This window comes from Pleurodeles waltl, chromosome 3_1, assembly GCF_031143425.1.
Source record: "Pleurodeles waltl isolate 20211129_DDA chromosome 3_1, aPleWal1.hap1.20221129, whole genome shotgun sequence".
NCBI classification, from domain to species: domain Eukaryota; kingdom Metazoa; phylum Chordata; class Amphibia; order Caudata; family Salamandridae; genus Pleurodeles; species Pleurodeles waltl.
In genome coordinates this window covers 575947819-575960789 of record NC_090440.1, presented here as the reverse complement: position 1 = coordinate 575960789, position 12971 = coordinate 575947819, and the positions used below count along the sequence as shown (strand labels likewise).

The window sequence follows — 12971 nt, the reverse complement described above, 5'->3', positions numbered from 1 at the left end:
AACGAAATATCTGGTAGAGACATATTCTAGTTGCAGATTCCTTACCTTAGAATTTTCCCCCAGGCATCAGACTGGATCCGGAGATTTTTTCTTCGAGCAATATCCTTGAGCGTCGGTAGGTGGCATCGGTCGACTCCGCAGGCGTAGGCGTAGTGGTCACAGTGATGACGTCGGGAGTAGTACATAGACGCCACCCTCGCGCAGGGACGTCAGTTTCTTTTAACAACTTTCCACGCCAGAGCGCAGAGCCGCCAAGAACATTGATATTGGTGCGCCAGAGCTAAGGACCTGAAAGGGGGAATCCCTGTCCCTAGAAATCAGTTCGCAAGCGGGGAGGATGGGTGGGCGGTAAGGAATCTGCAACTAGAATATGTCTCTACCAGATATTTTGTTACCAAAGGTAAGTAACTTGTACATCTGATAGAGAATTCTAGTTGCAGATTCCTTACCTTAGAATAGATACCCAAGCAATGCCATCCTTGTGGTGGGCTGCGAAATAAGATCATACTAGAAAGTCCTGCAGGACCGAACGACCAAAGTAGCCATCCCGACGGACCTGACTGTCCAGGCAGTAATGTTTCGCAAACTTGTGCAGGGATGCCCACGTAGCTGCCTGACAGATATCCAGGACAGGAACTCCGAGTGCTAAAGCAGTGGATGCAGCAGAGGCCCTGGTAGAATGAGCACGCAAGCCTTCAGGAGGTTGCTTTTTTGCCAAAGCGTAGCACATTTTGATGCAAAGAAGCACCCATCGAAAGATGGTACGTTTCTGCACTGCCTTCCCTTTCTTCGCACCCACATAGACAACAAAGAGTTGATCGTCCACCCGGAAGTCTTTAGTACGATTGAGATAGAATGCCAACGCTATTTTTGTGTCCAGACGGTGGAGTCTCTCCTCCTCATGGGAAGGATGTGGAGGTGCGTAGAAGGCAGGCAAAGTGATGGACTGGCCTACATGAAACGGTGTAACCACCTTAGGAAGGAAGGAAGCTCTAGTGTGTAACACCACTTTGTCAGGGTGTACGGACAGTACGGAGGCATTGAAGAAAGGGCCTGAAGCTCACTCACCCTGCGAGCAGAGGTGATGGCGATAAGAAAGACAGTTTTGAATGTGAGGAGCCGTAAGGGACAAGTATGCATAGGCTCAAAGGGAGTACACATCAAGAAAGTAAGCACAAGATTAAGATCCCACTGAGGCATGATGAAGGGAGTGGGAGGAAATAAGTGGGTGAGCCCCTTTAAGAACCTACTCACAAGAGGAGATTTAAAGAGTAAGGGCTGATCAGGAAGCCTAAGAAAGGCGGAAATGGCAGAAAGATACCCCTTGAGGGTGCCCAATGCAGAGCCCTTCTGGGCTAAGGAAAGAATGAATAGAAGAACCTCTGAAAGAGGGGCAGATAGGGGGTCAACAGATTTGTTGGTGCACCATGCCACAAATTTAGTCCAACGACAGGCGTATACAGTTTTAGTCGAGGGACGCCTGGCTGCCAAGATAACATTGCAGACTTCGGGTGGAAGTGCAAATGCCGTCAACTGCTGCCACTCAATCTCCACGCATGAAGGCGGAGGTTGGACAGGTTCGGGTGGAGGACCGTCCCCTGCTGCTGCGACAGAAGATCCTCCCAAAGAGGCAGTCTGAGTGGAGGATCGATGGACATGCTCAATAGCTCGGGATACCACACGCTTTGAGCCCAGTCCGGAGCCACCAAGATAACTTGGGCCTGGTCGCTCTTGATCTTCTTGAGAACTCTGGGCAGAAGAGGGATAGACGGGAAGGCGTAAAGGAGGCCGGATTTCCACTCGAGACGAAAAGCATCTCCGTGTGAGTGCCGCCTTGGAAACTCCAACGCGCAAAATAGCTGACATTCTGCGTTCTCTGCGGAGGTGAACAGATCTAACCAAGGCTCTCCCCACTTGAGAAAGAGACCTTGCGCCACCTTCGGATGGAGACGCCATTTGTGATCGACAGTGCTTCGGCGGCTGAGTTTGTCTGCTCTGGTGTTGAGAGAGCCCGCCAGATGTTGAACTATCAGGGTAATGCCCTGATGTTCCAGCCATGTCCAGAGGCGTAGTGCCTCCTGACATAGGGTCCAGGACCCTACCCGCCTTGTTTGTTGGAGTACCACATGGCGGTAGTGTTGTCCGTGAACACCTCCACCACTTTCCCTTTGAGAGAGGGAGGGAATGCTTTCAACGCAAGTCTGATCGATCGGAGCTCCAGGGTGTTTATGTGGAGTCCCGACTCCGCCGGAGACCAGAGGCCTCTGATCTCCGCCTCTCCCATGTGGCCGCCCCAACCCAGAAGCAACGCATCTGTCACTATTGAGAGATCTGGTTGGGGAAGGGAGAGGGATCTGCCATTGACCCAATTGGGATTCGAAAGCCACCACTGCAGGTCTTTCGCAGTCCCCTCTGAGATCTGGACCATGTCAGAGAGATTCCCCTGATGCTGCGCCCACTGGAACTTCAAGTCCCACTGCAGAGCCCGCATATGCCACCTGCCATGTGTTACTAGCAGGATGCAGGAGGCCAAGAGGCCCAGCAGCCTCAGAGTCTGTCTCACCGAAACCCAAGACCAAGCCTGAAAGATCAGAATCATAGCCTAAATGTCTTGGACTCGCTTTTGGGGAGGATAAGCCTGAAACCGCACTGTGTCCAGAACTGCCCCGATGAAAGGGATCGTCTGAGAGGGAGTTAGGTGTGACTTCGGCACTTTGATAGTGAACCTCAGCTGGTGCAGGAGATTCTCCGTAGTCTGGAGGTGTGAGACCACTGTCTGTGGCGAAGGCACCTTCAACAGCCAGTCGTCTAGGTAAGGGAAGACTGAGACCCCTAAACTGCGCAGATGAGCTGCAATCACCGCCATCACTTTCGTGAACACCCGAGGGGCACCTGTAAGGCCGAAAGGGAGCACGGTAAACTGAAAGTGCTCGTAACCTACCACGAATCGTAGGTAACGTCTGTGGGCAGGAAGGATGGGGATGTGGAAATAAGCATCCTGCATGTCCAACGCTACCATCCAGTCTTCTGGGTCTAAGGCAGACAGAAACTGAGCCAGGGTGAGCATTTTGAACTTCTCCTTCTTGAGGAAGTAGTTCAGGTCCCGAAGATCTAGGATAGGGCGCAAGCCTTTGTCCTTCTTTGGTATCAGAAAGTAGCGGGAATAACAACCACGACCTACTTCTGGCACAGGGACCCTTTCTATAGTTCCCTTGGCCAAGAGAGCCGCGACTTCCTGGCGGAGAAGCACCAAATGATCCTCCGAAAGGGGATGGAAGGATGGTGGCATGTGTGGTGATGCGGATTCGAAAGGGAGGGAGTAGCACTTCTGAATTATTCGCAAAACCCACCAGTCCGTGGTGATATGTTCCCAGTGGGGCAGATGATGGTGGATTCTGCCTCCTACTGGGCGGGAGTGAGGGGATGGACTAGGAAGGTTTGGAGGCTGCTTCGGGGGCAGGGGTGGACTTGACAGAACTCTGGTTCCCTGTCCCACGACCACGTGGGATTCCGCGTCCCCAGCCACGTATAGGCTGTCCATGGTGCATGGCCTGGTGGCTGGGTTGAGGACGCGACAGGATGCCCATTTCGTGGCCACGAAAGAGACAAAAAGCGGACAGTGGGGGGCGTGTGGCGCCAGAAAGGCCAAGGGACCGAGCCGTAGCCCTGGACTCCTTGAACCTCTCCAAGGCCAAGTCGCTTTGTCTCCGAAGACATGGGTGCCATCAAAGCGCATGCCCATGAGTGACTGTTGGACATCCCCCGAAAAAACAGAAGTACGTAACCAAGCATGGCGCCTCAAGGCCACTGTCTTAGCAACCGATCTGCCCAGAGAGTCGGTCGTATCCAGCCCACAACGGATGGTGAACGTTGCCGCGTCTCTCCTGTCTTTGAATGCTTGGGAGACGATAGCACGGGCCTCCTCCAGTATCTGCAGCAGGACTTGCGCAACCGTCTCCCACAGGGAGGGGGAATAACGGCCCAAAAGACATGCGGTGTTCACGGACCGCAGCGCGAGGCTGGAGGAAGAAAACAATTTCTTACCAAACTGTTCCACCCTTTTGGATTCCCTATCCGGGGGTGCGGAAGGGAACGCGCCAGAAGAAGAGGACGCCTGGATAACAAGACTCTCAGGCGCAGGATGTTGGGACAGGAACTTCGGGTCATTCGGCGCAGGCCGATGGCGGCAAGCCATCGTCCTGTTCACAGGAGCCCTTGTTTGGGTTTGGACGACGTACCCAAAAGGACGTCAGTGAGGGCTTCATTAAATGGAAGAAGGTATTTAGAAGTAGAAGCCCCAGGCTGAAGCACTTCCATCAGGAGGTTAGACCTGACTTCGACAGTAGGTAGCTCAAGACCAAGGACCTCAGCCGCCCTACTAACCACCATACTATAGGTATCTCCCTCCGACATAGCCACGGTAGGAGGAGACAGCATGCCAGAGTCGGGGGAAGTATCAAGACCACTGGCTTCAACCATATCCTGTGCCCAGTCCATAGTAGGGTCTTCCTGGTATTCATAAGGGTCCAGGGACCCCTCCAATTGCTCCCCATATTCGTACCCATAGGAAAATGCGTCAGAATCTGACCTCGGGTGAATAGGGCCACCGAAGCCGATGGCGGCGTCGACCGAAGCCGATGGTGGCGTCGGCCGACGCCGCTCCGACTCCTAGTCGTCAGGGATGAGAATGGGGTCGGCGTCGATAGTGGGCACTACTGACGTCGAGAGCGTTGCTAAACGACCCGGCGACCTCGGTTGCCGGGGCCGAAGCTGCCGGCACGGATCCCAATGGCCCCTCGGCCAAGCTCCTTGGGCCCGAAGGTGCCGTATCGGGGTCGGCACACCCAAAGATGAGGCGCATGACCTCGTAAAACTCTGAGTTGGGCGGGGGTCGCTCTGGGATTCTCGGGGAAGCACGGAGCCGACCTAGGCGTAGGCTCCGAGGACGGAGGCCTACTTCGTTGACGCTCGTCCCGCGTTGCGTCGGCCGAGCGACGGGGTGAAGTCGGAGAGCGATGGGACTTCTTCGACTTCTACTTTTTCTTACCGTGACCCGACGATTTCAATGACGACGAGTGGTTGTGGCTCCGCGACCGATCGAGACCTTCCCCTCGAGCGAGATCGGGACTTACGCGGAGTCGAGTGCTGGGCTGCCATCATCTTTAGGGACCGCTCCCTCAAAGCCTTCGGATGCATAGCCCAGCACTCGGTTCACGACTTCGGGTTGTGGTCGCGCTCGAGGCACCATAGACAGACACGATGAGGGTCCGTCACTGACATCATGCGGTGACAGTCCTCGCAGGGCTTGAACCCGGTCTTCGCGGACATCCTCGACGCACCAAGTTCGCAACAAAAAAGTCAACAAAATGGTCGAATTGGGCCAAAAAATAGCCAAGGGTAGCTCTCTCTCAGCTCAGCGCGTGGCGCGGAAAGAAAAGAACTGACGTCACTGCGCGAGGGCGGCGTCTATGTACTACTCCCTACGTCATCACTGCGACCACTACACCTACGGAGTCGACCGACACGCAAGGGTATTGCTCGAAGAAATAAATCGCCAGATCCAGTCTGACGCCTGGGGGAAAACTCTAAGGTAAGGAATCTGCAACTAGAAGTCTCTATCAGATACATGGCTGTCATTTTGTCTGTTTTTTATCAACAAACTTTCTGCTGAACCTGATGAAAAAGGCCTTGAGAGCTAGCTGGATGGCCAGGACCTCAAGGTAATTGATGTGAAGGCCTCTTTCTTGTGACAAACACATGCACTGATCGGTCACCTGCTGAGAGTGAGATGCCCATGGTGATGGTCACCTGCAGAGCCGGGTCTATAAAGGCCGGCCCTGCAACAGACTGTTTTTCTTCCACCACTGTAGAGAGCAATGGGTGCTGGCCTGTATCAACATTAGATCCTCCCAGTGCCTCCCTGCTTGTGACCCTTGTGTTGGCAGGCATTGTTGGAGCGCACACATGTAAAGCCTGGCATGGGGAGCTATGGCTGAGTATTAGGCCAACATTCCAAGAATTTTTCTGTAAACTGACAATTTGGATGGAAAAGAGGCAGCAACTACTGGAATGATTGAATGCTTGTCTGACGAGGGTGTCGCTGGTGACTGTATTGAGCCCAGCTCACGGGAAGAGTTGAATCTAAAAGGGCTGAAGGTGAGACTTGATGGAATTAATGGTGAAGCCCAGACTGTGGAGGAGGGGCTGCTGTTTCGGGGAGGCACTGCTGTTCGATTGCACTCTTGATCAGCCAAACGTCAAAGTAAGGGAATGAGTGAATTAAGTGAATGCCACTCTTTCTGAGATGGGCAGCTAACACAGTGAGGCATTTTGGGAGCACACTGGGGGCAATGGTGACTCTGAGTGGCAACACTTAGAATTGATAATGCTGACCACTAACTAGAAAGAGTAGGTAGCGGCGATAGGCAGGGTGGATGAGTTTCTGAAAGTAGATGTCTTTCAGACCATTCATGAAGTCGCCTTGTTGCAGTAGTGTGATGAAATCCTACAGACTGATCATGTGGAAATCTTCTGAGATGATCTATTTTTTGATGGTGCTGACTTTGAGTACTGTCCTTATATACCCGTCCTTGTTGGGTATGCAAAATTACCGGGAGATCATCCCCTTGTCAAGGTTCTGTAATGGTTCTAGAGGAGGCAGTTCCTTTGGCTCTCCCTCTATTTTTGCTGCCTCTATACTGTTCTCTATAATACCCCTAATCCCAACTGGTTTGACTGCTGGTGACCTTGCTGTTGCTGCCTTTAGCAGGAGGCAGAAAAGTGTGTGGAAGTGGTCTTGCTACCTCCCCTGTTTTGTGACCCGTGAAAGAACACTCTGGGAGTGACTTTGAGAAGGGCATACATTCCATGGCCATATCCATGTCTTTTAAGCCCTTCAAGCATCTGGTCTACCTGCAGTCCAAAAAGGTGTTCACCGTCTAACAGCATGTTCAGCAGATGCTGTTGTACTTCTGGCTTAAAGTAGAGACACAGGGCCAGGTGTGATGTCTGACCAGGAGTTGTTAGCACCCCTGGCTGCAGAATCAGCTGCATCAAGAGGGCAGTAGATGGTGGCATTGGAGATGGTTTTGCCTTTAGTAACCAGGCCTTGCCACGCTTTCTATACTGTTCAGGGAGGTGCTGGAGAAGTTCCTCCATCTCACCCCAGTACAAAACAGTCATACCTAGAGAGTAGAGCAAGGGAGTTGGCAATGCTCCAATGTGTTGTTGATTATGCTGCCACCCTCTTACCTGCTGCATCAACCTTTTTATTCACCTTGTCCAGAGGTGGGGAGTCCCCTGTAACTTGGAGGTTGACGTGTTTCTATGCCATGTGTACTGTGACAGAGTCTGGGGGAACATGCCTGCAGATTCGGGGAGATCTTTAGGTGAGGATTTGTACTTTTTCTCAACTCTCTGTGTGATGATGCGAGCTTTGATTAGCTCTTTGAAGGTTTTAGGTGCTGTCTTGAGCAAACCTTTCAGCATGAGAAAGATCAGCAGGGTGCATTGGGTCTTGGAAAGTGCTTTGACCAGGATATCATCCTCATCCTGAATGACGTGCATATCTACTTTTTTAAATATAATTTTTATTGATTTTCAAATGGACATCATAACAATATTTAACACATTGTATCATAGCATTCTAGAACTGTATGATAATAGTCACATAAGCAAACAATTTTTTCGTCAACATATTACCCAACTTCCCCCTCCCCTGTCGCTGCTCAGTATCAGGTATCGCTTATCTTATTTGTGCTGCTAATTCTCAGTGCACAGGTCATGCTGTGAAAGTACCTTACTTTGTGTTATTGTGCTGGTGTTGTGGATGAACTTGCTGGTCTCCCTGATGCCCTATTCATGTGAGTGCCATCCCAACCCTTGTGGGGTCATGTCAAGATCAGTTAGTTTCAGCCTGCCGCCATATCCTTGCAATGTGTGCATTTATAACTCAGTGTCTGTTTCAGCACCGGCTATGTATTCATCCTGAAGGTCCGTTAGCATTTGTCTCCACGCCATCAATCATCCTCCAAGTTTTCATACGGGCCTCCCGGCCACTTCCCATTCAGACATGTCACACCACCACTTGATATCCCCATCCATTTGATAGCAATACTTCTTTTAGCTAGTACTAATCCTAGCATCATAAACTTATGGCAAAGATTTTGTTTTAGATGGGGCAGGAAGAAAGTCCTGCAACACTTCCCTAGGGCTACACGGGACCTCCCAACCCATTGCAATTTTTAAGCTATGTAGGACTTTGTTGCAGTAGGAGTCTATCAGAGAGCAGTTTCACACCACATGTGTGAAGTCCACCGCTGGTGTTCCCGCACCGCGGGAATCTGTCTGTACGGTCAGCATAAATGTTGTGTAGAGTCTTGGGTGTAAGATATACTTGGTGTATGTAGTTATTTTGTTTATGTTTAAAGTGTGCATTAGAGCTGGCAGTACATGCCCCCATATGAGCTTTTTCCCCAGTCCCTTTCTGTGATTTCCTCACCCATCATTTCTTCCTATCTGGAATGCACCTTCAGTGGGGTTCTCAGTAGATCCTCACTGAATGCGCGGTACAAGTGTGCGATCAGTCTATGGCTCCCCGATAGGTCTAGCGAGCTAGTCAATGTTTGTGAGGGTACAGGGTGGTCCAGAAAGTTGGGCCAAATTTCATGTATTGCAGTCGATATCTTGGCATATTGTAAATATTGTCCAGGGCCTAGCCTAAATGTATCGATCGCCTCCTTACGTGTGATAAACTTGCAACCAAGATACATATGTCCGAGGACCTTGGAGCCTCCCTCCTGCTACCTTTTGACCAACATCATTTTTGTTATGTCTACAAATGGCTTCAATGCCCATATCGGCAGGTTACGCGTGCATGTCGAATCACTTTCGCAACTGCATGTTCCCAAACACTAAACACCTGTCGTATCAGAAACAGGCTTGTTGCTGACACTCATTTTCCACACATAAGCAGTTCTGGGAGTGTACATTACCCATGGGTCCCCCTCAGAAGATGTTTTTCCCCAATTGTCCTCTTCATCTAGCCATTGCACAACGTGCTGCAGGTGTGTGGCAAAACAGTAAAGCTCCAGGTTTGGAAGCTCAATGCCGCTCCATTCCCATGTTTGCCTGAGCGTAGTTAGCCCTACCGGTTTACGTTTGTTGGTCCAAAGAAATTCTATAATTAAGCTGTCTAGCTCTCTAAAGGACCTCCAGGGGATCTCCTGTAACGTGTTCTGTAGTATGTACAAATTGAGTGGCAGTACCACCACTTTTACCAGGGAGGCTCTGCCCACTAATGAGAGCTGGAGCTCTCTCCAGAAGCGCACTGACGCACACAACCCCTCTACTACCCTGCCACTGATGAGGTCTAGGAAGTGTTGGCTCTCATAAGCTATTCAAATACCTAAATATCTAAGGCATTTGGGTTTCCATGGTATTCCAGTGTCCGGAAGTAACCCTGGGTCTTTTCCAGTCAGCTTACCCAGTGGTAAGAGGTGGGATTTTTGTTGTTTTACCTCCAGGGCTGACATTTCTCCCAAGACTTTCAGGGAGTTCAAGAGTACTTAGGTCGACTCTCTCGGGTCGTGTAGACACACCAGCACATCGTCTATGTACAGAGACACCACATGCGTGGTGTCCCCCACCCAAAACCCCCAGGAGTCCAGATGGCTACTCAAGAGCATTGCCAGTGGTTCCATCATGAGTACGAACAGAAGGGTTGACAGGGGGCAACCCTGTCGGTATCTTGCCTTAGCTGAAAGCTTAGGGATAGAATCCCTCCTGTTTTGACTCTAGCTCTCGGTTCCACATAAAGAAGCTTAATCCAGGAGATGTATTTTGCCCCAAGGCCCATTCGGTCCAGGACTTACCACGTAACTGAGTTGAATGCCTGCTCAAGAAATGCTAATGTGTAATCATCCTCTCGTAGGGTTGGAGTTTGGAAACAGATAATGCAGATTGTACATAGTACTTCTTTGGGGGATAAAGCCACATTGGTCTTCATGTATCAGAGTTGGTAAGTATGGAAGCAGCCGAGCAGCCAAAAGAATACTCATTATTTTGGCACCAACATTCAATAGTGAAAGCGGCCTATAGGAGGATGGTTTCGGCGGATCTTTACCCTGTTTCGCGATCAGAACCATCTGAACCTCAAGCATTTCGTCTAGAAGGCTGCCACTCCTGCGTGCCTCCTGATATGCTTTCAGGAGCCTATCAAACACTACGTCTGCGTATTTGTGGTAAATTTCAGCTGGTAGGCCATCACCTCCTGGTGTTTTTGCTGGTTTCTGGTGACGTGTTGCTGCAATAATTTCCTCCCTTGTCAATCTTTGTCTAAAGTCGCCCTTACCTCTTCGAGGTGGGCCCTGAACACTTCATTAATGGCCATCTATGAGTTAACCAGTGTGACATTTTTGGCATGTAGCAATATAAGCAGGTCTCTAGATTCCTGGTGCCTCACCAGATGTGCTAATAGTGCACCGTCCTGTCCCCCTCTGCATGCAACCTCTGCTGGTATGCCATATGGGTGTATTTTTCTAATCTCTGACAGTCCCCCAGGATATCACTACATCTACAACGCCATTCCCCCATTCTTTGGGGTTGAGAAGGGAGTGATCAATCTATGTCTCGCAGACGGGACTCTTTGTCAGTCAAGTCACAAATCAGTTGCTGTCGCACCCCATAACAGGCTTTTAGACAAACGCCTATTAGCACCACCGTCATGGGATCCCAGACGTGGGCTTTGCTACTCAATCTTCCCCAGTTTTCTTAGAAGTAGTTATCTAGTTCCTCACATACCTAATAGGCAAACTGTGGGTCTGTCAACACCTAAGGGCACTGCAGGACGAGTATGGTCACTTTGCTAACCCACCAGGAGTGGGGAGTGATCTGATATATACCACGCCAAATAGGAGGCCTCTGAACCCATTGTGCCAGACTCTGGGTCATCAGACAGTAGTCTAAACGGCTATAAGTGCTGTTGCTGGGGTGTAGCAGAACAATTTACAGCTCAGATGTCTTTCCCCCCATATATCGAGCGGCCTAGGCCTCGCATCAATTCTTTCAGTTGAGTGGTCATGTGTGGCTTTGTTACACCCTGGGGGGGGGGGGGGGGGGGGGGTTGGGGGGGTGGCTACAGTCCAACACCACATCCAGCACACAGTTACAGTCACCCATCATTATCATCTCAGATGTTAAGCATGGTGTAGGAAAGTACCTTCTTTCTTCGCATGGTTACCCCTTTTTCTGCCTGGTGTCAGTGTGTTTCACTGGGTTCACTGGGATCCTGCTGACCAGGACCCCAGTGATTATGCTGTCTCCCCCAAAAGTCTGTATTTCACCCACAATTGGCACATTGGTGCCCCATTATAAGTCCCTAGTATATGTTACCTAGGTACCCAGGGCATTGGGGTTCCAGGGAATCCCTTTGGGCTGCAACATATATTTTTCCACCCATAGGGAGCCCAAGCAAGGGGTTCTGCAGGACTGCCATTGCAGCCTACGTGAAAAGGTGCAAGTACTCTTTCACTGCCACTTTTAACTGCACTCCACTTTTATAAGGTCACTTATAAATTCCTATGGCAAGCCTTCCAGCCCAGGGGGCAGGGTGCAATGTACCTTTGTGTGAGAGCACCCCTGCAGTAGCAGAGGTGCCCCCACGAACTCCAGGTCCATTTCCCCAGACTTCATGTGTGTGGGGACTCCATTTTACGCATGTACTGGACAAAAATCAATACCTATGTCCAGCCACATAACGGTAACTCCGAACATAGGCATGTTTGGTATCATGCACTCTGGGGGCCCCTTAGAGGACCCCCAGTATTGCCATTACAGCCTTCTGAGGGTTTCCAGGCACCCAAATTTGCTGCCACCTCCCAGACAGGTTTCTGCCCCCCTGTTGCTTGAAAAGCTCGAGCCCAGGAAGGCAGAACAAAGGAATTCCTTTGGGAGAGGGGTGTTACGCCCTCTCCCTTTAGAAATAGGTGTTACAGGCTTGGGAGGGGTAGCTTCTCCAAGCCACTGGAAATGCTTTGAAGGGCACATTTGGTGCCCTCCTTGCATAAACCAGCCTACACCGGTTCAGCAACCCCTAGTCCCTGTTCTGGTGCAAAACTGGACAAAGGAAAGGGGAGTGACCATCACCACCCCAGGGGTCCCTGGGTTTTGCCATCTTGGATTCAAGGTTGGCAGGGAACTCTGGGAGTATCTGAGTGGCCAGTGGGTGACGTCAGAGCCCCCTCCTGATATGTGGTCACCCAGCTAGGTGACCAATCAGGGCTATTTAGGGTCTCTCCTTTGGGTGGTACCTCAGTTTCAGATTGCAAGACTCCAGCAGGAATCCTCTGCACCCTCCACTTTGACTTCTGAACGAAGAAACTGCATCTGGACTCTTCAGGACCCTACAAGCTGCAACAAAGAAGCAAGACGTCTTCTGCAACACTTTATCCATGGCTCCTTCCAGCAACTTCAACATTTCCCCAGTCGTGCATCCTCTGAGGTCAGCCCGTCTTCAGCCTGTTATAGAAGGAAGAAGGAATCTCCCTTGGGGTGAAGAAGTCACTCCCCTGCTTGTGCAGACATCAACTGCAACGACAACAAGCTCTCCTGCTGAACTGCGTGGATCCTGCATTACGGGTGGTGGACTTAAGTGGTCTCGACAGTCCTCTCTTCCAGCTGTCCAACTTGGATGGAGGTAAGCCCTTGCCTGCCAACGCACGACAGTACCTCCATGCACAGTGTCCTTTGCAGCTGCCAAGGCTTGTTGGCATCCTTTCCTTGGGATCTTCAGACATCCTGAAGCTCCGGCCCCCAGCACTCCAACCTGCGACGCACAGCTCCCTGAATTGTTCTCCGGCGGTGTGGGAGCCTTTTTCAGTGTTGCGCTGGGCCACTTCTGCGACTTTTGTGTCCCTGTCCTGTGGGACTCTTGTGAGCGCTGCTTGGTCTTCTGTGGACTCTGTGTTGCTGAG

General features: G+C 51.0%; 1 protein-coding gene across 3 annotated transcripts in view; it reads right to left on the bottom strand.

The window, feature by feature from the left end:
• The window catches only part of NAP1L4 (nucleosome assembly protein 1 like 4), a 597513-nt gene that overhangs the window by 206127 nt on the left and 378415 nt on the right, over nt 1-12971 (bottom strand). The window lies entirely within an intron of this gene.